The sequence below is a fragment of the Poromitra crassiceps genome (assembly GCF_964638095.1).
Source record: "Poromitra crassiceps genome assembly, chromosome: 2".
NCBI lineage: Eukaryota > Metazoa > Chordata > Actinopteri > Beryciformes > Melamphaidae > Poromitra > Poromitra crassiceps.
The window spans coordinates 17,207,352-17,229,899 of NC_139624.1; the positions used below are offsets into that span (position 1 = coordinate 17,207,352).

At 47.1% G+C, this 22,548-nt stretch overlaps 1 protein-coding gene across 1 annotated transcript in view; it reads left to right on the plus strand.

Moving 5' to 3' along the window:
• The first annotated feature begins 21,314 nt into the window (after positions 1 to 21,314).
• lmo3 (LIM domain only 3) overlaps positions 21,315 to 22,548 on the plus strand; it is an 88,879-nt gene continuing 87,645 nt past the window's right edge. The window contains exon 1 of the mRNA XM_083632104.1: positions 21,315 to 21,321. The gene's annotated coding sequence lies outside the window, so the exon portion shown is untranslated. The remainder of the gene's footprint in view (positions 21,322 to 22,548) is intronic.

Below are 22,548 nucleotides of genomic sequence, written 5' to 3' on the forward strand. Positions count from 1 at the left end.
ACTCAACTAACTCCTGCTACTGTACAGGAGAAACTAACTCAACTAACTCCTGCTACTGTATAGGAGAAACTAACTGAACTAACTCCTGCTACTGTATAGGAGAAACTAACTGAACTAACTCCTGATACTGTATAGGAGAAACTAACTCAACTAACTCCTGCTACTGTATAGGATAAACTAACTCAACTAACTCCTGCTACTGTATAGGAGAAACTAACTCAACTAACTCCTGCTACTGTATAGGATAAACTAACTCAACTAACTCCTGCTACTGTACAGGAGAAACTAACTCAACTAACTCCTGCTACTGTATAGGAGAAACTAACTCAACTAACTCCTGCTCTGTATAGGATAAACTAACTCAACTAACTCCTGCTACTGTATAGGAGAAACTGACTCAACTAACTCCTGCTACTGTACAGGAGAAACTAACTCAACTAACTCCTGCTACTGTATAGGAGAAACTAACTCAACTAACTCCTGCTACTGTATAGGAGAAACTAACTCGACTAACTCCTGCTACTGTATAGGAGAAACTAACTCAACTAACTCCTGCTACTGTATAGGAGAAACTAACTCAACTAACTCCTGCTACTGTATAGGAGAAACTAACTCAACTAACTCCTGCTACTGTATAGGAGAAACTAACTCAACTAACTCCTGCTACTGTATAGGAGAAACTAACTCAAAGCAGAAGTATTTTGATACAGTACTCTATGATTTCCGGTGTTAACCCCTTAACCACATACAACTTTACACTGCTCTCCATAACAAATCAATCAATACTAAATAATGACTATTTTCAATAATGAAGACTTAGCAGCTAACGCCCAGTTCAGGTCATATCACAGTGCACGCCCCCTTTCTTTGAGGTTGTATAACCCATTCATTGTTAGGCTCGCCCCCTTTCACTGATGCTGTCTCTTCACCCATTCACAGTTTACCATGCTGCATGTGTCAATAACCAATCAGCCCAAGCTATTCCCTTCCTGCTGATCCCAATCACCTAATCAGCGTAGTATATCAGAGTCCATGATGTTTTACTCTGTTTGCTATGTGCTGTGTATGTGCCATGTGTCATTCTCAGTTGCTGATCATCATCGCTGAAGCAGTTGTTTTCGCCCCACCTCCTCCCCCTGACCACCACCATCGTCATGACTCCTGAAGAATTCCCTATGGGGGATTTCCTAGCCTATTATTCACTGACGACGCCCTCTCATCATCTCAGGAGAGCATCATCATATCATGGAGTCATACGCCAACATTAATTTGTTGTATCATTAAAGCTTGTTAAACTTTCTACTAGTCTCTCATGATTGAAATCACATGGGGCAGCGCATTGCTGCTGGGATGAAACTTCAAAGCATGATGATTTTTGGACAACACATTTGGTATAGGATTACAATTTCCATAAGATCATATGTTGAGTATTGAACATAATCATTTGAACAGTATGTGGCCATTATGCATTGGCCCTTCAACACTGCTTAATGTGAGTGAATGAGTTCTTTGATGAACTTAGAAGAAGATGAACCCATGTTGTTGATCTACGATGGCAACAGACCCCCACTGGCCCTGTGTGTGCAATGACATTATATTACATTCCATTTGAATCCCATCCATTCTCAGTTAAATAATACAAATACTTGATCAATGTGATTACCAAAAGGTGAAATGGAAGTTGTACCTTCTTTCTGGTGGCTGTTTCCGCCATTCACTTTGCCACTGGCCCAATGTCTGCTATTTCCTGTTCAGAGTCAGAGGGAATGAGAGCGGCTAATGGGGAGAGGAAGACCTGGATATTACCATAGTCCCAGGTCTTTGACTGGCGCTCTACCCATTTGATATTCTGACTAAATGAATAGGCAGTTGAATTAAGTAATCTCCATTAAGTCTCAGTGGAGTAATAAGAAGGGTCAATACTCTTTGGCCCAGCTATTCTTTAGATTTGGAGGGCTCCCTTCTGACCTATTACCGAAGGTGATTCTCGAAGACTTTCTGTGGAAAGGCTGTGGAACTTACTTCTGCCACTTCTCTTTCTGCCAAAAGACAAAATTGGCCTGCGGGGGAGAGGAAAAGTTGTCATTAAAAATACGTATCCCTTGACCCCACTTGAAGGTCGTATACCGGCAGCAATTACTGAGTGTGTCTTTAAGAAGAGGCTCTGCTGGTCGTTAGTGCAGACTGTCCCCTGGCTTATTCCCCTGGGGGGAGAGGGGGGGGGGAGGGGCTAGAAGACCGGAGTGGAGTATCCAGTCTTTAAGCTCCTGGATGGCCTGTGAGAACTGGGCTATAGGAGAATGATAGCAGTGAGAGAGTGGAGGGCCCTCTGGTAAATGTCAGAGCACTCAGAGGAGAGATTCACTCAGAGGACGAGCAAGACATCTGAAATGTTACTGATGGTCCAAAGCAGACGCACCTCCACACACTGGTGCTGAAAGTCTTTTTCATATGTGGCCATATAAATAAATGTTTGATTTTGTTGTTCTCTACTGCTGATTGAAATAGCACAAGAATATGAATTCTTAATATTAATTCACCATTTCCCATGGTAACATGTATTTCAGGCAATTCTCATACAGCTTTCATGTAAATATAGTGTCCACTGTGTCAGCAACAATTTGTATGTAACTTGCCTACATCCACAGCAATCCCATTGTGATTTTCTTAGTACAATGTAGTTGTAGAGTGCATGTTCCGCCATTTATCATTACATAATCCAGATTCCAGGCTACTGAGAAAATATGTTCATGGATGATAGCTCAGGCCTTATTAACACCAAGCTGGATGGTAATGATACCCAGTTTTGCACAATCGCGGTTCTGATCCTCCAAGGGTGCAACCAACAGAGTAGGGATAGGAAGTAACTGAGTACAAATACTTTGTTACTGTACTTAAGTAGGATTTTAAGGTATCTGTTCTTTACTGAGTATTTATTTTTCTGACAACTTTTACTTTTACTCCCTACACAACATCTGTACTTTCTACTTCTTACATTTTCTAAACAGGCTAGTTAATTTAGCCTAACCATGTCGCACAAATTAATAAACAAAGTATAGTCTTTATACATGTTAAAACATCTTTCTAGGGGATCTAAGATTTAATAGTCTTCGAATCCTACCACTAATTGGAGGCGTGTCTGTCTGACTGGAGCTGCAAGACGCACTGTTGCGCTACAGCAACATTTGCCATATTGTACGCCTTCACACTCATGACATTGGGCTCTATCGTCGGCCCCCGCTATTCCGTTTTTGCGGCTGTACCCATGGCTTGCGGCCATGTGGTATCTTCCTCCCCTCGCAGCTGTCAATTTGTAGTTGTGCGCCCTTGCCACAAAATACCAATCAGGTTTGTGCACCAAATTGCGCGCGTGGCGCAGCTTCGGGTGAGACCAGCCACAATCAGTGGCCAGCCACAATCAGGCGTGGCCGCGTTAAATCCTGATATCTTATCAGGGCGCAAACAATTCCGTCTAGATCTATCTATTTATCTATCTATCTATCTATCTATGCATCTATATCTATATCTATATCTATATCTATATATATATGTATTATTTAACAAATTTAACACGAGAGGGAGGGGGTTGTGGGCACATTTACCACTGGTACAGGGTTGTGGCACGAGGCGAAGCTGTGTTAAAAATACACAATTGTAACATCCAATTCATTTATTTATAATCATTACTGGTTTCAGAATACATTTATCCTTCCGCCACAGAATATAGTTCCATACACAAGATCAATGATTGCACTAAACATTTAGTTGCCTTTGAGCCAAAAAACAACTAACCTATTCCTTAACGGGATTCACAGTTATTGATACATTGCCTGTAAAAGTACAGTTATTTAAACAGTTATCTAAAGCAGCCCGTTTTGGTGGTGGTGTGTTGATATCTGGTGACGGCAGAGGGCGTTTGTTTGTTTGACAGTCGTGAGGTCTCCAGACCATAGTTCAAGCAGAAGGCCACTCACGCGTAATCCGATCTCAACGTGGTCAAAAATCCTAGTATGACGTCTGCTATGACGTCAAACATGACGTCAGTTAATCCTCATATATATAGCAAGGGTTCTACGTCACCTCTCTCTCTCTGGCCGATCATAGCAGCAGCAGCCCACGGCAGTCCATCTCCCTTGAAGCCGGCCTCCGAAGCGTTGTTTTGCGGCTGTTTTGCACCACATCTGCAGACCGAATCAGCACCCACTCCTGGCATGTCGGATCCCGAGCCAGAGCAGTCCTGGACAGTGACGACAGCTTAAACAACGATACCCCGTTCCGGATCAGCCACGGAGCGTATTTGCCCTCCGAGACGCCTGACGACACCGGCGAAGCGGCCGTGCCACAGGCCGCCAACGTAGCCACAATGAGAAGGCACGGGCCGCGCCACAGATCAGCAGCCGTTCCTGTCCCGGGTGTTCAGGCGTCCAGCCCCAGGCTTCTCCTCCAAGCAGGCATCTCAGGCCGTTCCATTCCACGTCGCTGTGGTCAGTTGCACGGCAGGCGCAGACCCCTCTGCTATCACCGGGCAGTTAAGTCTTTACTTTAACCGTAAATAAACGGGAGGTTGCGTGAGTAAAAGACGTCACGTCGCTGCCTGATGACGGTGACGTTATCACCGCACATTGCATACTTCACCATGGAGCATGTCCGAGCATCAGTTAGAATCAGGTTAGAATGAGTGTTTACTGTATAACTTCCAGACCGAAGTCAGACGGCCCAGGGAATGCTAACGCCTTTTTCCGTGTCAAGCCACCCAGTCTTAATACACCACTTCCTGTTCTTAACAAATTTCAAAGTAAAATGCCCTGGCGTTTCTTTTAACTGTGGGAATTAGGAAACAGTGAGACAGTAGACGAAGGTTGGTCGAGGTAGTTTACTTCTATCCATATAAATGTTTACATTCACCGCGGTTAGCAACCAGCAATAACAGACCTAACCCGTAACCGGAAGTACGGTAACCTTAACCCCCCGCTCTTAAAGGCACAAGTCTCCTTTGGCGAATGTCTCTCCTAGTGTCTCGATGTGGGTCACCACATAACCATAAATAATACCAAAGCTAAAATAATTAATACAGTGTCACGCTAGTCATGTAACAAGAGGCTGCGAATCCCACTGTTATCAACCAATCAATCAATCAATCAATCAATCAAACAAACCTTTATCGGCAGACGCTTGGTCCATAGATGACACATACACAATTCCAAAAAAAAAAAAAAAAAAAAAAAAAAAAAAAAAAAAAAGCACATAAGGGCACAATAAAAGAACAAAGTACATTATAAAGAGAGTCATACCAGAATTTCCACATATGTGACTGGTATCTCACAGTGCTTAGCCCAAGGTCAGTGAGCAACTCAATAATAACATTCTGAGACACGTTCAATCTACAGATGAACCTGTACCTCAGATCTCTCAGGAGCGCCTGGAAAATGGCCACCCTCGCCTTACAGAACAGGTCGCTAGCACTGCTCCACCTGGGTTTAACGTTAGCCCAGTGAGTGCGCGAGCCAGGCTGCCCGGTCTATCGCCTGGTATATCGTTACTAAGAGAGGAGCTTGTGAAGAACGAACATCCCCACAGTCAAAGCATTTCCCCCAGATATGCATATAAAAAACGTTTGTTGCTTTAATAGCCTACAAAAATAAAACGTCCGTTCGTACGTGATGCTAATCCGCTAGCGATGAGCTAACGGTGCGCGTGTACTACTAGGCCTCATCCCATGAGCCACCCCGACCTCCAGGCCTGCACTACCCAGGCTAAGAGCCCATCTCCCGGCCCCACACACCCAGCAGAGCCACCCGACCTCCAGGCAGCATTACATAACAATGAAGCCGCGTGTCTTGTCTATCACGATAGATCTATAATGTGAAGAGCCTGTCCAGCCAATGACGGCTTGAGACTGGCTGCCACAGCTGCCAATCACCCATTTTTATCCCTTTTTATACGTCAAATAACTACTTAAAAAAACAAACTGATCAGAAAAATGACCACCTGCACAGGCATTAGCATGATAACGACTATCTAAAAATGATACAAACCACCTTAAAAAAAAAAAAAAAAAAAAAAAAATCATCCGACGTATACTGTGATTATTTCGGTTTTGATTTTCCCATCCACTAACATGAGGAGGCGGGCCTCGTGACCCAACACTGGATTCAACCGCCAGAGCGGCGATCTAACATGCAGCGGCTTCACTGAACCAGTGTGATGCCCAGTCCATCTTATGATGGGTCCATGGTTGCAACTAGCAGTCTATGGTGCACTTGCAAGGCGGTGAAACCACTGTTTTTCTTTACTTGTTTATTAACCAGGTCTTTATATCCCATGCATTAAGCGTTACATTTCAGCTCTATAGGGTTGCCGCCAGAATGAACCGTTTGCCCCATGGATCTTTCGGTCTGTCCAGAGTGCCCGAGATGCTATGGCACTTCAGCATCAGTGCGTCTCCAGGCCGGGTCCCGTCAATCACCGTGAATCTGCCCAGACTTCCCCATGGGGGGAAAAGATGGTCGCCATCTGAGGACATCATCACCGGCCGGCACCGTATCTTTTCATTCAAATAGCTAGCTACTAATAATGCTTGCATTCCCATGAATTATTGGCTCGTAATTCTGAAATAATTGTCCCTGAAAGGGCTGAGAGCGCTGAAGCTATTATCATAAGAATCTTGCATCGGGTGAATTCTGTCTGCCTCTCCAGCTAGCGATCCTGTCCACGTGTCATATCGTTTATTTTCAGCTCATCAATCTCATCACGTGATGACTGCTGACCCATACAGCATTGCAGCTAAGCCCAAAATCAGGGGAAAGACCGCTCAGGCCCCAGACCGGCCCCCGGCTCCCCTGTTCCTCATCGCACCTCGTCACCACATGACAAGATCCTGGTTCGTCCTGCACCTCGAGCGGACGCTCCAGAAGTGCAACCTCCCGACAAAGAACTTCTCCAGCCACTCCTTCAGGATCGGAGCGGCCACCTCAGCCGCCGTGCAAGGAGCGTCCTCCGCCTCCCTCCAGCAAACGGGCCGCCGGTCTTCATCAGCATTCTCCAGCTACATCCGCCCGGAGCGGGTGGCCATACCGGCGGCCCAAAGGACCCTCCTCCCTTCATCGGCAAGCATGGCAACGAACAGTGTCCCGGACGTCCGTGCCAAATAATGTCTCGTTGGTGGTGGCTCCCCGAAAAGCAGGGTGCCCAGCAAGGCGCAGTAAATCTCCCGGTTATTTTTTGGGGGGGTAACCCCCTCCTCTGTCCCGGCCTGGCTCGAGGCCGCGTCCGTCCGTCGCGTCTCTCTCTCCCCCCGGGGAGAGGCTGCGTGGCGGCGGGCGCGCGTTGAACACCTCTGACTCTGGGTGGCCGATCCGACCGGACGCTGCGGTCCCTCCCGGGGCACTCGTCCCCGTGGCCTGTCCCGACGTCTCCTGGAGTGGGAGCGGCGGGCTTGACACGGGGCGCCTCGGGCAGGGGGCTGTCTGGTAACCGGACGCCATCCGACCTCGGAACCCGAAAATTAGTGCGGCACGGGGAGCGCTCCACTCCTCGTGTCGTGCGCCTCCGGGTGCCCGTTACTCGCTCTCCCCTCCCGGGGGAGGCGGGGGGCTTAATGCGCTTCCTCCCCGCTCCGTCGCACGAGTGCGGCTTGCGGGTGGAGTCGCCCGGGGGTCCCGTCGTCCTACGTCAACCCCGAGAGAGAGCCAGAGAAAGTCAGGGTCAGTCAGAAGGCCAAGTCAGGGGGCCAAGAAGGCCAAGTTAAAATGGTGAGGCGCCAAGGCGGCCAAGTAGGCCAAGCTGGGAAGCGCCAAGTCAGGTAAGGCGCCATGGCGGCCAGGAAGGCCAAGCCGGGAAGCGCCTTAAGTCAGGTAAGGCGCCATGGCGGCCAGGAAGGCCAAGCCGGGAAGCGCCTTAAGTCAGGTAAGGCGCCATGGCGGCCAGGAAGGCCAAGCCGGGAAGCGCCTTAAGTCAGGTAAGCCCGACCGAGTTGGGAGCGCCAGCCGCAAATAGCTGTAAGTCGCTAAAAAGGTCGAAGGCCGGAAAAGTACAATCGCGAGGCGCCAAGGCGGCCAGGTAGGCCAAGCTGGGAAGCGCTATCGCGAGGTGCCCGACCGAGTTGGGAGCGCCAGCCGCAAATAGCTGTAAGTCGCTAAAAAGGTCGAAGGCCGGAAAAGTACAATTTTTGGGGGGGATAGAGAAAGAGAGAGCCGGAGAAAGTCAGGGTAGTTGCGCCAAGGCAGCCAAGTAGGCCAAGCCGGGAAGCGCCAAGCTAAACAGAAAGAGAGAGCCGGAGAAAGTCAGGGTAGTCGCGCCAAGGCAGCCAAGTAGGCCAAGCCGGGAAGCGCCAAGCTAAACATCAATGTACCAAGATCGAAGGCCCGACCGAGTTGGGAGCGCCAGCCGCAAATAACGTAAGTCGCTAAAAAAGGTCGAAGGCCGGAAAAGTACAATCGCGAAGCGCCAAGGCGGCCAGGTAGGCCAAGCTGGGAAGCGCTATCGCGAGGTGCCCGACCGAGTTAGGAGCGCCAGCCGCAAATAGCCGTAAGTCGCAAAAAAGGTCGAAGGCAGGATAAGCACGTACCAAGTAAACATTAACGTATCAAGATCGAAGGCCCGACCGAGTTGGGAGCGCCAGCCGCAAATAGCTGTAAGTCGCTAAAAGGTCGAAGGCCAGAAAAGTACAATCAACTACTGGCGCCTGCAGATCTCAATTAACTTCCGGTAATCAGATCTTCCTTTTGGGGGATCTCCTAGCCCATGCAGGCGCCCTCCTCTGCCTCAAGAGCAGCGCCACTGGCCAATGGAGTCAAGCGCCAAAGCATTTGCCATGCATGCCGATTGCTAAATAAAGTTTGTCTAATCCTACCAACTGGCCTCTCCTGATTGAAGTGAGGTCTCCAGACCATAGTTCAAGCAGAAGGCCACTCACGCGTAATCCGATCTCAACGTGGTCAAAAATCCTAGTATGACGTCTGCTATGACGTCAAACATGACGTCAGTTAATCCTCATATATATAGCAAGGGTTCTACGTCACCTCTCTCTCTCTGGCCGATCATAGCAGCAGCAGCCCACGGCAGTCCATCTCCCTTGAAGCCGGCCTCCGAAGCGTTGTTTTGCCCCACCCACCTCCCCAGTCCACCACCAACGAGTCTTGACTCCCGATCCCCCACGGGGGGGGGATCTCCTAGCCCATGCAGGCGCCCTCCTCTGCCTCAAGAGCAGCGCCACTGGCCAATGGAGTCAAGCGCCAAAGCATTTGCCATGCATGCCGATTGCTAAATAAAGTTTGTCTAATCCTACCAACTGGCCTCTCCTGATTGAACCAGGTTCGGGGTCCGGGCGCTAGTCCGACCTCCCGCTAGTCCGACCTCCCGCTAGTCCGAACTCGTGACAACTCAAACTCAGCCAGTTCTCTCTCCCCAATTTCACCATGTCGTTCTTTGTTCACTTCACCTTCATCTTCATCTAACCACTGCTCAAAACTCAATCCACCCAGTAAATCAAACGTTACTACGAAATCGGACATTTCCTTGTGTTAGAGATCGGCCATTTCCTTGTTGAAGATTTGCAGACTGACAGGCTAACAGTGGGCGGAGTCAGCACAGGGAACGGAGTCAGCATCAGGGAGCGGAGTGATACTGCGGTTGGAGCCGAACTGTGGATTGTTGGCGTATTTACCACTGTTGCTAGCCAATCAGAATCCAGTATTCACTCATGCCGTTGTAGAAATATATCTAATGTGGGCATTTTTCTTTTGCAGTTTGAAGACAGATTTAGAGGAATATCTCATTTTAATTTAGGATTATACTGTTGTGATGTCATTATTCAGTTTTAACCATCAATAATTGTTCCTTTTCTCATTAGAGTAAATACTGTATATTTATTTTGAGATTTCTGTCAATTATTTGTGCTGTTATTATTAGCTCACTAGTCACTCACTTCTACACTAGCTTAGATTGTGTTACTTATGGATGGAATTATAGTGAAAATAGATTATCCCCCTTTTTGCTGGAGACCCCACTTTGAAAACCACTGGCTTAAAGCAGCCTTTAGGCTACAACTGTTGCGAGAAGCTGGTGCATTTTTGCACATTTTCAATGCAGATTGAGGAAAAATAAGATGGATGGTGCATTTTAGGCCCAGGAGAAACAGAGTTGAAGTGGGAATAATTTCTGGCTGAGCAATGCAATGCATCTCAAAATAAAGTCAGCTATTTACAGTTAGTTTGTCAGTAAAAGGTTTGATGAATAAATCAATCAAAACCACTCCACGACTGTACTGCTGACATTAGCTGTCGTAAAGAGAGGAAGAGTGACTATCAGCTACTGCAGCTACTGTCATCAACTCATCTTACCAACATACTCGTTTAGTTACAGTACATTCCATTGCATGGAGGGGAAAGTTATGTCAAATTCATCAACTTTGAAGCGATATTTACCCCCCTTCCCGACATGCTAGATTGCCATGCTTGGTCCCAATCAATTCCTTATTTATTTTACTTTCATATGGTCATAGATCCTCACTCTAGCTTTAAAAATGAGCTCGGTGTCATCCGTGGTTGTACGGGCCAAATTCAGTTTCAATTTACTAGAATTCAGGTGCTGCACTCTCCTGGTTTGCTTCCTATCTCTCGAACCGCTCGTACCAGGTCTTATGGAGAGGGTCCGTCTCCAGATCCTGCCCTCTTACCACTGGTGTCCCCCAGGGCTCAGTCCTGGGCCCCTTACTTTTCCTTCTCTATATCAGATCTCTTGCCTATGTGATCTCTTCTCATGGCTTCTCTTATCACTGCTATGCTGATGACACCCAACTTTTCCTTTCCTTCCCCCCCTCCGACACCCAAATCAAGGCTCGCATCTCTGCATGTCTCAAGGACATTGGCGACTGGATGTCTGCCCACCACCTCAAGCTCAACCTTGGTAAGACAGAGCTACTCTTCCTCCCAGGGAAAGACTGTCCTCTCGCAGATCTCTCCCTCTCCATCGACAACACGACTGTACTTCCCTCCCAAACAGCTAAGAACCTTGGGCTTGGGGTGATCCTCGACAACCAGCTGTCTTGCTCAGCCAACATAGCTGCGACAGCACGCTCCTGTAGCTTCTCCCTCTACAACATCCGCAAAATCCGTCCCTTCCTCACAAGAGAAGCGACTCAACTCCTGGTCCAGTCACTTATCGTCCCTCGCCTGGACTACTGCAACGTGCTCCTGGCTGGCCTACCTGCCACCGACATCCGACCGCTTCAGCTCATTCAGAACGCTGCAGCCCGTCTGGTATTCAACCAACCCAAATTCTCTCATGTCACTCCCCTCTTCCGGGACCTCCACTGGCTTCCCATCTCAGCTCGCATCAAATTCAAGACACTGGTACTGGCCTACAGGGCAGTACACCAGTCAGCTCCCCTGTACCTGCAATCTATGGTCAGGTTCCAAACCTCTCACCGCTCCCTTCGCTCCTCCAACAGTGCAGGGCGCCTCGCCCCTCCTTCGCTACGGGCGCTCAAAAGTCGCTCATCCCGATCTCGACTCTTCTCGTCCCTGGCACCCCAATGGTGGAACGAGCTTCCACCTTCGGTCAGAACTGCTGAATCACCGCCGATCTTTCGGAAAAGACTAAAGACTCACCTTTTCAGGCTCCATCTGGGCCCTTCTTGATCTAACTTATTTCTCTCTCTTTCTATTTAAAAAAAAATAAAAAGATAAAAAATAAAATCCTAAACTAAACTCGTACCACTGTTCCTCCAGGATTTGTAGTTGTCATAGACTGTGCTCCATAGTCGATTGCTATATTGCTGACAAAAAGTGTGTTATTGTAAGTCGCTTTGGATAAAAGCGTCTGCCAAATGACGTAATGTAATGTAATGTAAATGTAGAAGACCCGGATAACTTTAACTTAATTGACTTACTTGCACATCTATGCCGTCTGTAACCGCGGCCCACGTGCAGCCGAGACGTTGCAGTATCCCAGTGTTTGCGGAGATTTCAGTCTTCGCGCGTACCACCCGCTCTAAACTCGTGTTGTGTTGTCGTGTTGTGTGTTGGCTCTCGTAATACAATGCAACGACTGTCTGGCTTGTGAGCTAACTTACTGCTTGATAAAAAAATTAAAAGAAGAAGGGGAAAATATATAACATGCTGCTACTGTCGTGTAAATCTATCTATTACTGTCAGGTCATCACAGCAAAGTGGAATTTTGATGTCATCACTTCCTAGTAGTGGAGCTGGATTCAGCGTTGAGAGTCTGTGCCATACTCATTCATCATTGGACAATGTCAATCTTACCGATCTATCCAATCAACAACCAATTTGGTTGAATAAATCAATTGATTGGTAGTGATTGGTGAGGGCGGTTGAGGCTTCACTGTTCCCTGTGAATTGCATGTGTTTTTCAACCAATCATAGATTAGCATGAGATAAATTACCAAGGAAATGAAATGCACAAGGGGGTAATGTTCGCGTACCCGTGAGGGCACAGACTCTGTCTGCATGCCGCTCTTCTTTCCATCAGTGCCCTACAGGTGTCACTGTTGAAGAATTTTAAGAATATCATGAATAGCATGAATTTTATTAAGAAAAAACACATTTGATTGATATTTTATTAACACGTTCACTGCCAATGACATATTAATACGTCAAAAATAATCCAACGGTTGACTGCCAATGACGTATTAATACGTCAAAAAAATTATTATTATTTTTTTGACCGTGGGATGTGCATCTAACCCTTTTACATCTCTTATATAATTATTGGAGCCACCGAACGTTTACAACCCATTCCACCGAGCCACTAAGTGGCGACAGTGCTCTCCTGACTAGAGGAAGGCAAGCAAAAAGCAGCCATTCTCATGAAAATGGATGAGGGAAAACGCTTTCGTTTTCGCGCTGATTGCTGGCGATGCGGGATTGCAAATTTGCATAATAGATTACAGGTGGAACACACTTTGAAACACGCAGCATAAATATGACCAGAATCGCAAAACAAGCTTGTGACGGCCGCTGCAGCCAAGAAGAACGCCCACGGAGGGAGGAGTTGGAAGCAGAGGGGGGTTTCCTGCTGTTATGGAGGAAATTACTGTTCAAAACTATTGTTTAGATGTCTGACGTCTTACTGATGCCAAAAATGAATGGTTAAAGTGAGTGACTCAAAAAAAAATTGAGGGTTTTTTTCCCCCTTTTTTAGCCATATTTAGAGTAATATATCATTTTAAATCAACATTAGGATTATACTGTTGTGATGTCATTATTCAGTATATTCTCTTTCATGTCACCACCTGCTCAGCTCTCCTGTCAACATAATTGTAACTAACAAACACAAACTGTTTTAGCCAAATTCATATCAAAATGACACCTACAAACACAGGTACACAACCCAAGCCGTACACAACACACAAAGTCATCATCGATAATAAAAAAAAACATACAGAGGGACATTTATTTATTCCTGATAGGAACGATTGAAAAATAAAATAAAATATATTATGTTGTTTTTAACTTTACACCACCTCTTTTTGTTACTTATTGGGTCATGAAACTGAAACCATGCATATAGCCACCTGCATACCTGACTTCGGGAGCTTGGCAATTGGCATCATGCATAATTAGCCAGTAGCATCCCAACGTGTCACACAGGTAACATTACTTAAGAGACAGACTAGACACTTACTTTCTTGGTTGTTGCTAAAAAATCTGTCAGTGTCACTCACTGTCTGTCGTTCACTCGCTCACTGTCTCGCAGCTCGCTCACCTTCAATTATCTCGCCAGGCAGACAGACAGTCATCACTCACCACCATGCTGCTGCTCTCTCGGAATCAAGTTACCGCGGACGCGGCGTCAGATGACTTCCTGCCTGACCTGCCTTTCGTTTCAAAATAAAAGCGATCCCGTGTTTTTCATGCTTTTCCATGCAGATTGTTTTATAAAAAAAAAAAAAAAAAAATCCTCTCTGAAATATTAGGGGAGGTCCGGACCTCCCCGTCCTCATAGCTAGTTACGGCCATGCCTGCACAAGCTGCTGAGGCAGGAGGGGCATGCTTGCAAAGCGCCTGCGATCTTGGTCAATACTGAACCAATTTCAAAAAACTTCTGAAAACTTCTTCAAATGAATTAAACATAAACAAATAAAAAATAAAATAGGCAAAATTGCAGGCAGCTCCTGTTTCCCCAGCTCCTCAGTTTGGAATCCATTTGGCGTTATTCTAGATCAAATAAATACACACTACCATCGAATTCAAATGCATCGTCCATAATCTCAAAATCAGATATTATCAGCACTGTTTACCATGCTATGGTAGCTATCGATCGACTGCTCTGAGCCCTGAACTCTGCCCTACAAACCCGACATCTGGGTCATGTCAAAGGGTCGCATCAAAGCACTTCTGGGGGACTTTCATGGTCTGTATTTGATCTGTCGTTAGCCTAGCATGCTAACTGCAGATATGTATCTGTTTTTGAGAATATAGAAGACGATTCATTTAAATTCGATGGCCGCCTGTATTTATTTGAGCCGGTCCGGAATAATGTCATATGGATTACAAGGAGCGGGGGGAACAGGAACTGCTATCAATGTGATGGACAGCAGAACCAGCTGCACAACGTAATAAATAGATTGTTCATTTTCTCATTGTCTCTATGATATAATAACAATCTGAGTCGCTGCATGTCGGAAAATAAGCTATTTACAGGATGTAAATGCAAGCATTTCACATGCCTCGTTTTCCTCGTTTTCAGGTCACAGTTCAAACAATGTGGTTTCAGTGCATCAAACCGGACTTACCAGGGTGTCTTAGGGTGATTCTCGTTTAAGTTGACATCAGTATAATTAAAGGAGAATTTCTGTATTTTTCAAACTGGACCCTATTTTATTTTGTATTTTTATGTTTAACTCATTTGAGCAGAAGTTTTTTTAAATTGGTTCAGTATTGACCAAGATTGCAGCCGCTTTGCAAGCATGCCCCTCTTGCCTCAGCAGCTTGTGCACGTACGTCCACTAAACAAGCTTATTTTAGCCTATTTACCTCGCAGTAGCTTGTTCCCATGGAGCTATAAAGAAAACAGCTTGTCTCCCCCCCCCCCCTCTCTGCCTGTTGCTCCTCTCTGTCTCTCCATCTCTGCTTCTCAGTTTGTATCTGTATAACATTTCTCCGGCTCAAATAAATATGGGTGTCCATATTCTCGAAATCAGCTAAATATTCAGCCATAACTTACTAAATCTTTCAGGGACACTTTCTTTTTGGCTACTCCAAACCGAAACATGGCAGCTCCCGGCTTCAGCTTGCCCCACCATACCCAGCCCGTTCTCACTCTGAACTCGTCTCAGAGCCCTGCTTTGGCAAGCGCCTTTGGCGACCTCCATAACGCTCCGCGGAGGCTATAGCGTTTTATGGAACACAACCACGCCTTTTAAGCGTAAAATTATGCACCGCCAGTTCATTGGATGAGTGCAATAAACGAATCGCATGCTTGCCTTTTAAGCTCCATTCCAGTGGTCCAGCAAAACCAGACGAAACCCAAGCCTCTGATCCCCCCCCCCCCCCCCACCTCCCTTCATCCCGTCTGTCTCCATATATCGGCTATTATTCCATATTATGATGCTTCTCAAACCAATATAACTGCAGTTGAAATACTGCAAGCATGTAAAAACGCTACACTATAGCAAGATCAAAGTGAAAATAATGTTCTAAACGCATCAGCTAGAAAAATATAGCCTATTAGATTGGTGAAAGTTTGTCCAGAAAGATATCATTTTCTCTCGCCTGCTGCAGGAAGGATGATGCACATAAATATAGCCTACATTATGTAAAGTCATTGCATAAATGTGTTTTTATTGTAAAACTAAATGTGGAGTAGGGCCAAGTTATTGGAGCGGACATCACAGTATAGCAGATGACAGTAGAAGCTTCCGAAGCGCGTTCCGCTGTCACTTATCTAAATCACGTTAAATCGACAAGGGGAATATATAGCCCCAGTAGGACATATACTGTATGTTTCAAATAGGGTGGTGTTTTCATTTCGATGTTTTATTTGGTCCAATATTGAAATGTTCTACAATTGGAGGTTGTCTTACCATTACACATTATTTAGATCCTCCCTTAATATAGGTTTTCGGCTCATTTGGTTGCTATTTAGTAGCGAAATGGAGAAACACAATGCATCTTGGGACATTCACATTGCAGTGAAGTTACAGCTTATTTTTTCTATGGGACTCTGAGCGAGGGAGTCAGAGACAGTCGGTATTGTGCCTGTCAGACTGAGGAGAGAGGGAGAGAGGTGACACAGAGAAGGGTGAAAGAGGAGAGAGCCAGAGGGGAGGGAGAGAGCCAGAGGGGAGCGCTCCCGCAACTGGCCCACTGAATAGGCCTGCTTTTCAAAGGCGCAAGGCGCTAAATTAACGCCAGGTCGGAAGATAGCAGTACGCCGGTATTTAGCGCCGACACGCCCACTTTGGCCTAAAGCGCATTTGGCAGCCTAAAGCCATATTGATATCGTCCCAAAACAGGCGCAAGGCACGTTTTTTTGCATTTAAGGCCCGTTTTAGCGCCGAAGGCTTGTGGGAGAATAGGGCCCCAAGTCTGTATTTTTCTTCCGGAATTGTCCCACGTTTAAAAATAAATACGACCGCATGTTGTGTCACTCACGTTTACACACTGACTCCGAAACTTTCGTCCGTCATTAAAGACCACCTACCCAATGTCTAAACCTAATCCCTTCCACCCACCCCCCCGCGCCCGGGTGGTACTACCATCCCCTGGGCAATACTACTGTACCTCCCAACTCGTTGTGGACAACAAGCCCTTGACCCTTCCCTGAACCCACAGGTGCGGAGTACTATGTTCCATAAAACATGGTGCGGAGTGCTGCTCCGTGCGCATTCCATATAATGCTATAGGCTCCGCGGAGCGTTAAGGAGGTCGCCAAAGGTGCTTGCCAAAGCGGTTCTTTGAGACGAGTTTGAAGTGAGAACGTGTTGCCATACCACAGCTGACTTCCTGCAACAACGCAACTCTCGTGAGACTCTCGAAAGTCTCACTAGAGTCTTGCTCAACTCTCACAAAAGACTTTCATCAAGCAGAAAAAAACAAGCTTGTTTAGTGCAGGAGGGGCACGTAAGCGATTTTGCTCAATACACCACCAAATGCACCAATTTCAAAAGATTCTGCTCAAAGGTAGAGCCTTATGTCGTCACTACTTTTGTGCATAGTCATAGCACCACCACTGGCAACACAAAAGTGGTTAATCTAGAGAACCGTTCGTCCAATCGACTTTAAACTCGGGGAGTATGCTGCTGGGAACCCAACAGAGTGCGATGCCAAATTTCGTGAAATCCAGACACGCGCGTAGTCATAGTGCTACCTACCCACCCTGCCAGACGAACTCAATGCGTTCTACGCCAGGTTTGACCCCTCTGCCAGAGCGCCTCCCCTCCTCCCCCCCTCCTCTCCCACCCCTCTCCTCCTCTCCTCCCCCCCATCACCCCCCCCTACGAGACGGCCTACAGAGAGGAGGTGGGGGCCCTGGAACAATGGTGCCAGGACAACCACCTCTCTCTGAACGTCTCCAAGACCAAGGAGATCATTGTGGACTACAGGAGGGGGGGGGGCGCACACCCCCCAATCGCCATCAACGGCACAGTGGTGGAAACGGTGGACAGCTTCAAGTACCTGGGAGTCAACATCCACCAGGACCTGACCTGGGCCAGTCACACCGCCACTGTTGTCAAAAAGGCCCAACAGCGAATACACGGACTTTTTGGGCTAAGGAAAGAAATCATCAGGGACTTCTACAGAGGCACCATTGAAAGCCTGCTGACTGGCTGCTTCACCACCTGGTACGGGAACTGTACCACCATGGACCGCAGGGCGCTACGGAGGGTGAGGCGCGCGGCCCAGCACGTAACAGGATGTGAGTTGCCAGAACTGCATGAACTGTATAACCAGCGGTGCCTCAGGAGGTCCCTGAAGATCATCAAAGACACAAACCATCCCCACAACAGCCTGTTCTCCCTGCTACCCTCAGGGAGGAGATACAGGGTTCCAAAAGCACGCACAAATCGCTTGAGGAACAGCTTCTTCCCGCAGGCCACGAGACTCCTTAACATGCACAAATAGCGTAGTAGCCGTGCCGTACAGCACTGCAGCTGCTGCCATTACGGATGTCTAATGTTTAATTGTATGTCTAATAAGGTGCATACTATTTGCACCTGTATGATAAGGTACATGCTATTTGCACCTGTGTGACAAATACGTCGAATTTGAAATGTTTGGGCGCGTCTAATGTATGCACATGACATGTACACCTAGGTGCAGTGAATAGGCCACTGTCTCGGACTTGTCTTATCACTATACTGCCCTATTGCTATTGTTACTTATTGCTATTGCTTATTGCCTATTGCCCTATTGCTTGTTGTTTTTGCACTCATATGCCTTGCTATATTTGTACTATGTCGTAAACGGAGTCCACAGCACAAGAATTTCACACGTGATACTTGTACCATGGAGTGACAATAAAAATCTTGAATCTTGAATCTTGAACCTACTGGCAACACAAGAAATGTTTTTTCTGTTCGACTTCAAAATTGGCAGGTGCACTACTGGGGACCCAAGAAAGTCCAGTGTTGAATTTCATGCAATTTGAGCAATCAGAACACAGCTTTTACGTATGTCAAGAACCGTTCATACGATCAACTTCAAACTTGGGGGGTGCTCTGCTGGGAGCCGGCAGAGTGCAGAGCCGAAATTCGTGCAATTCAGACAGGCGCATAGTCATAGTGCTACCTACTGGCAACACAAACAATAGTTTATCTCGAGAGCCATTTGTCTGATCCACTTGAAACTTTGCAGGTGCGCTGGTGGGGACCCAATAAAGTGCAGTGTCAAATTTCGTACAATTTGACCAATCAGAACATGGCTTTCACGTATGCCGAGAACCGTTCATCTGATCGACTTCAAACTTGACGTGTGTGCTACTGGGGATCCGAGAAGGTGCAGTCTCTAATTTCATGCAATTCGACCAATTGGGGGGAGCGGTGCAAGCAGGGGGAGGATGGGGGGGGGGGGGGGTGAAAAGTAAGACAGCATGATGTGTGAATGGGGAGTAGGGGAGGGATGGGAACGGGCAATGCAGTAGTCATTTTAATTCTTATCCCTAAACCATAATCCTAAACTAGCTTTAACCTCATTCTAAGCTTAAACCCAAACCCCAAAATCCTAAACTCACCCCCCCAAGAAGATCTAACAACATTCAAACTAGTTCTCGCAATGAGGGAAGTAAAACAGCACAGATGCACACACATACACACACACACGCACGCACGCACACACACACACACACACACGCACACACGCACACATGCACGCACGCACGCACGCACGCACGCACGCACGCACGCACGCACACATACATACACACACACACACACATCTTGGCTGGCTCATAGAAACGACACATGCTGATATATTGTCAGCACCTTCCATTGCAGTGCAGATATCTCATTTCCAGTCATGTAGCAAGGGCAGAGCGCCAGCAGGCCTCATACAAGTAGCTGCTGTCTCACCTGGCGCCACCTGCTGCTTTGGAGGCTGAAACACATAAGAAACACTTCAATCTGGGTCACGTATCTAGACAGCCTGAAACATGTTTTTTGTTGTTGTCATTGCTGTGACAACATATAGATATAAGCGCATCTTACCCGACATCGCTTGCTCAGAAAGGGCGTCATACAGTAGATGTGTTCTCAACGTCACGATGAAATTGCCTTCTCTTTAAAGTGCAAAAGCGTGACATTACCATTTCCCCAAGTGCGTCCTGTTTTTAGCATGCTGGCTAATTAGATGGGTGATAGGAGTGGCACTGATTGGCATCATAAACGCTGCACTATCACTCCTCACCGGTTCCCAGCACCAACTTCTCTCCCTTCTCTGTTCAAAGTTGCCATCAGAGGAATTATTTGAGATAAAAAGACTCTATGAAAGAAGAAAAAAACTCCTCCCCTGACAGATATTATCATTACAACCTTTTATGAAAAGTGCTAACTTACTTTTCCGTCTCTTCTCTCTTTCTCTCTCCATCTGTGCTGATCTCTCTCTCTCTCTCTCTCTCTCTCTCTCCCTCCCTGGGTATTTCAACAAGGGGGAGAAAAAGGCAAGGGGAAAGAGAGAGAAAGAGAGAGAGAGAGAGAGAGAGAGAGAGAGAGAGAGAGAGGGTGGGGGAGAGTGAGCTCTGTCAATTGGAGTGAGAGCAATACTAAGTCTGGCTTCACTACAAAGGTTAGCAGATCTGACTGTCAATAGTGTCTTGTGGGTGGGAGGGAGGGGAGGGAGGGAGGGAGGAGACACGGAGGTGAGGTGTGGGGGCGGGGTGGGGTGGGGTTGGGGGGGCGCAGAGAAAGAGATACTTTGATATTTGGGAATGTTAGAAGGGTGAATGTGGAGAACTGGAGGTTGGGGATCTAATTACCGGGCCATAATTGGGGGCTGGGGAATAGGTTGCCGTCCTCTCAACTCGCTGCAGATCAATTATGTTAAGAGAACATCTGTAAGTAGAGCTTAATGAGGTCCATTAGAGCAACATGCGCTGCCTTCCCTAACGCTGCTTGTCAGCTTCTTGGATGAGCTGGAGTGTGCTGCTGACTGGGGACCTGCTGCACGGCCTTAAATAGGAGAGGAGGCTCGGCTCGCTGCCGCTTTCGCTTCCCAGAGAAGACAAGAGGGGAGAGAAGCAGACAGACAGAGGGGAGAGAAGCAGACAGACAGAGGAGAGAGAAGCAGACAGACAGAGAGGGGAGAGAAGCAGACAGACAGAGGAGAGAGAAGCAGACAGACAGACGGGGAGAGAAGCAGACAGACAGAGGAGAGAGAAGCAGACAGACAGAGGAGAGAGAAGCAGACAGACAGACAGACGGGGGAGAGAAACAGACAGACAGACAGACAGACAGACGGGGGAGAGAAACAGACAGACAGACAGACAGACAGGGGGGAGAGAAGCAGAGAAACAGACAGACAGGGGGGAGAGGGAGCTCTGCGAGCCGGACAGAGGCGCACAGAGCCGGGAGGGGAGTCGTGCGGAAGCTGCTGTCCATTTCTTTTTCCTCATCCCAGCAATTCGAAGCGAGACGCGACTGTTCCTCCAAATCCCAACTTATTATTATTATTATTAACAACAATAATAATAATAATAATAATAATAATACATTTTATATTATTATTGAAATGCACACACTTAATAGGAGTTGTGAGAAAGTGCAGTAGCCTCTTGGACACTTTATTCCCAGTCAAGGGAATTAAACGACGCTCCGACTCTCATCATTTTCATCGTTCCGCGCATCCCTGGCTCCACTAAAAGGTATGTGCTCATTGTCTTTCTAAAGGTGCTCATCCTCTGCTGTCTTTCTAAAGGTGCTCATCCTCTGTTGTGTGCCTAAAGGTGCTCATCCTCTGTTGTGTGTCTAAAGGTATGTGGTCACTCCTCTGTTGTGTGTCTAAAGGTACATGGTCACTCTGTTGTGTGTCTAAAGGTACATGGTCCCTCTGTTGTGTGTCTAAAGGTACGTGGTCACTCTGTTGTGTGTCTAAAGGTACGGGGTCACTCCTCTGTTGTGTGTCTAAAGGTACGTGGTCACTCTGTTGTGTGTCTAAAGGTACGTGGTCACTCTGTTGTGTGTCTAAAGGTACGTGGTCACTCTGTTGTGTGTCTAAAGGTACGTGGTCACTCTGTTGTGTGTCTAAAGGTACGTGGTCACTCCTCTGTTGTGTGTCTAAAGGTACATGGTCACTCTGTTGTGTGTCTAAAGGTACGTGGTCACTCTGTTGTGTGTCTAAAGGTACGTGGTCACTCTGTTGTGTGTCTAAAGGTACGTGGTCACTCCTCTGTTGTGTGTCTAAAGGTGCGTGGTCACTCTGTTGTGTGTCTAAAGGTACGTGGTCACTCCTCTGTTGTGTGTCTAAAGGTACATGGTCACTCTGTTGTGTGTCTAAAGGTACATGGTCACTCTGTTGTGTGTCTAAAGGTATGTGGTCACTCTGTTGTGTGTCTAAAGGTACGTGGTCACTCCTCTGTTGTGTGTCTAAAGGTATGTGGTCACTCTGTTGTGTGTCTAAAGGTACGTGGTCACTCCTCTGTTGTGTGTCTAAAGGTATGTGGTCACTCTGTTGTGTGTCTAAAGGTACGTGGTCACTCTGTTGTGTGTCTAAAGGTACGTGGTCACTCTGTTGTGTTGTGTGTCTAAAGGTACATGGTCACTCTGTTGTGTGTCTAAAGGTACGTGGTCACTCCTCTGTTGTGTGTCTAACGGTACGTGGTCACTCTGTTGTGTGTCTGGCTGGTGAGTTTCTTTAGTGGACACAGAGCTGTGGATTCTGTGTGTAAAGTTATTGGCTGCGATGCACCTGCCATGAAACAATATGTTTAGGTGCAGCTTCTCCCCGGGAAAACTCCTCTCTCTCCCGAGTGTGTTTAAGAGGCTGCCATTCAGACTGGCTGGCTCTAAGCTGCCGTCCGTGCTGCTGTCACCTATCATGCATCGTGCCTAAGGAGGAACTCTTTGGTTCCGTGCTGCTGTCGCCTATCATG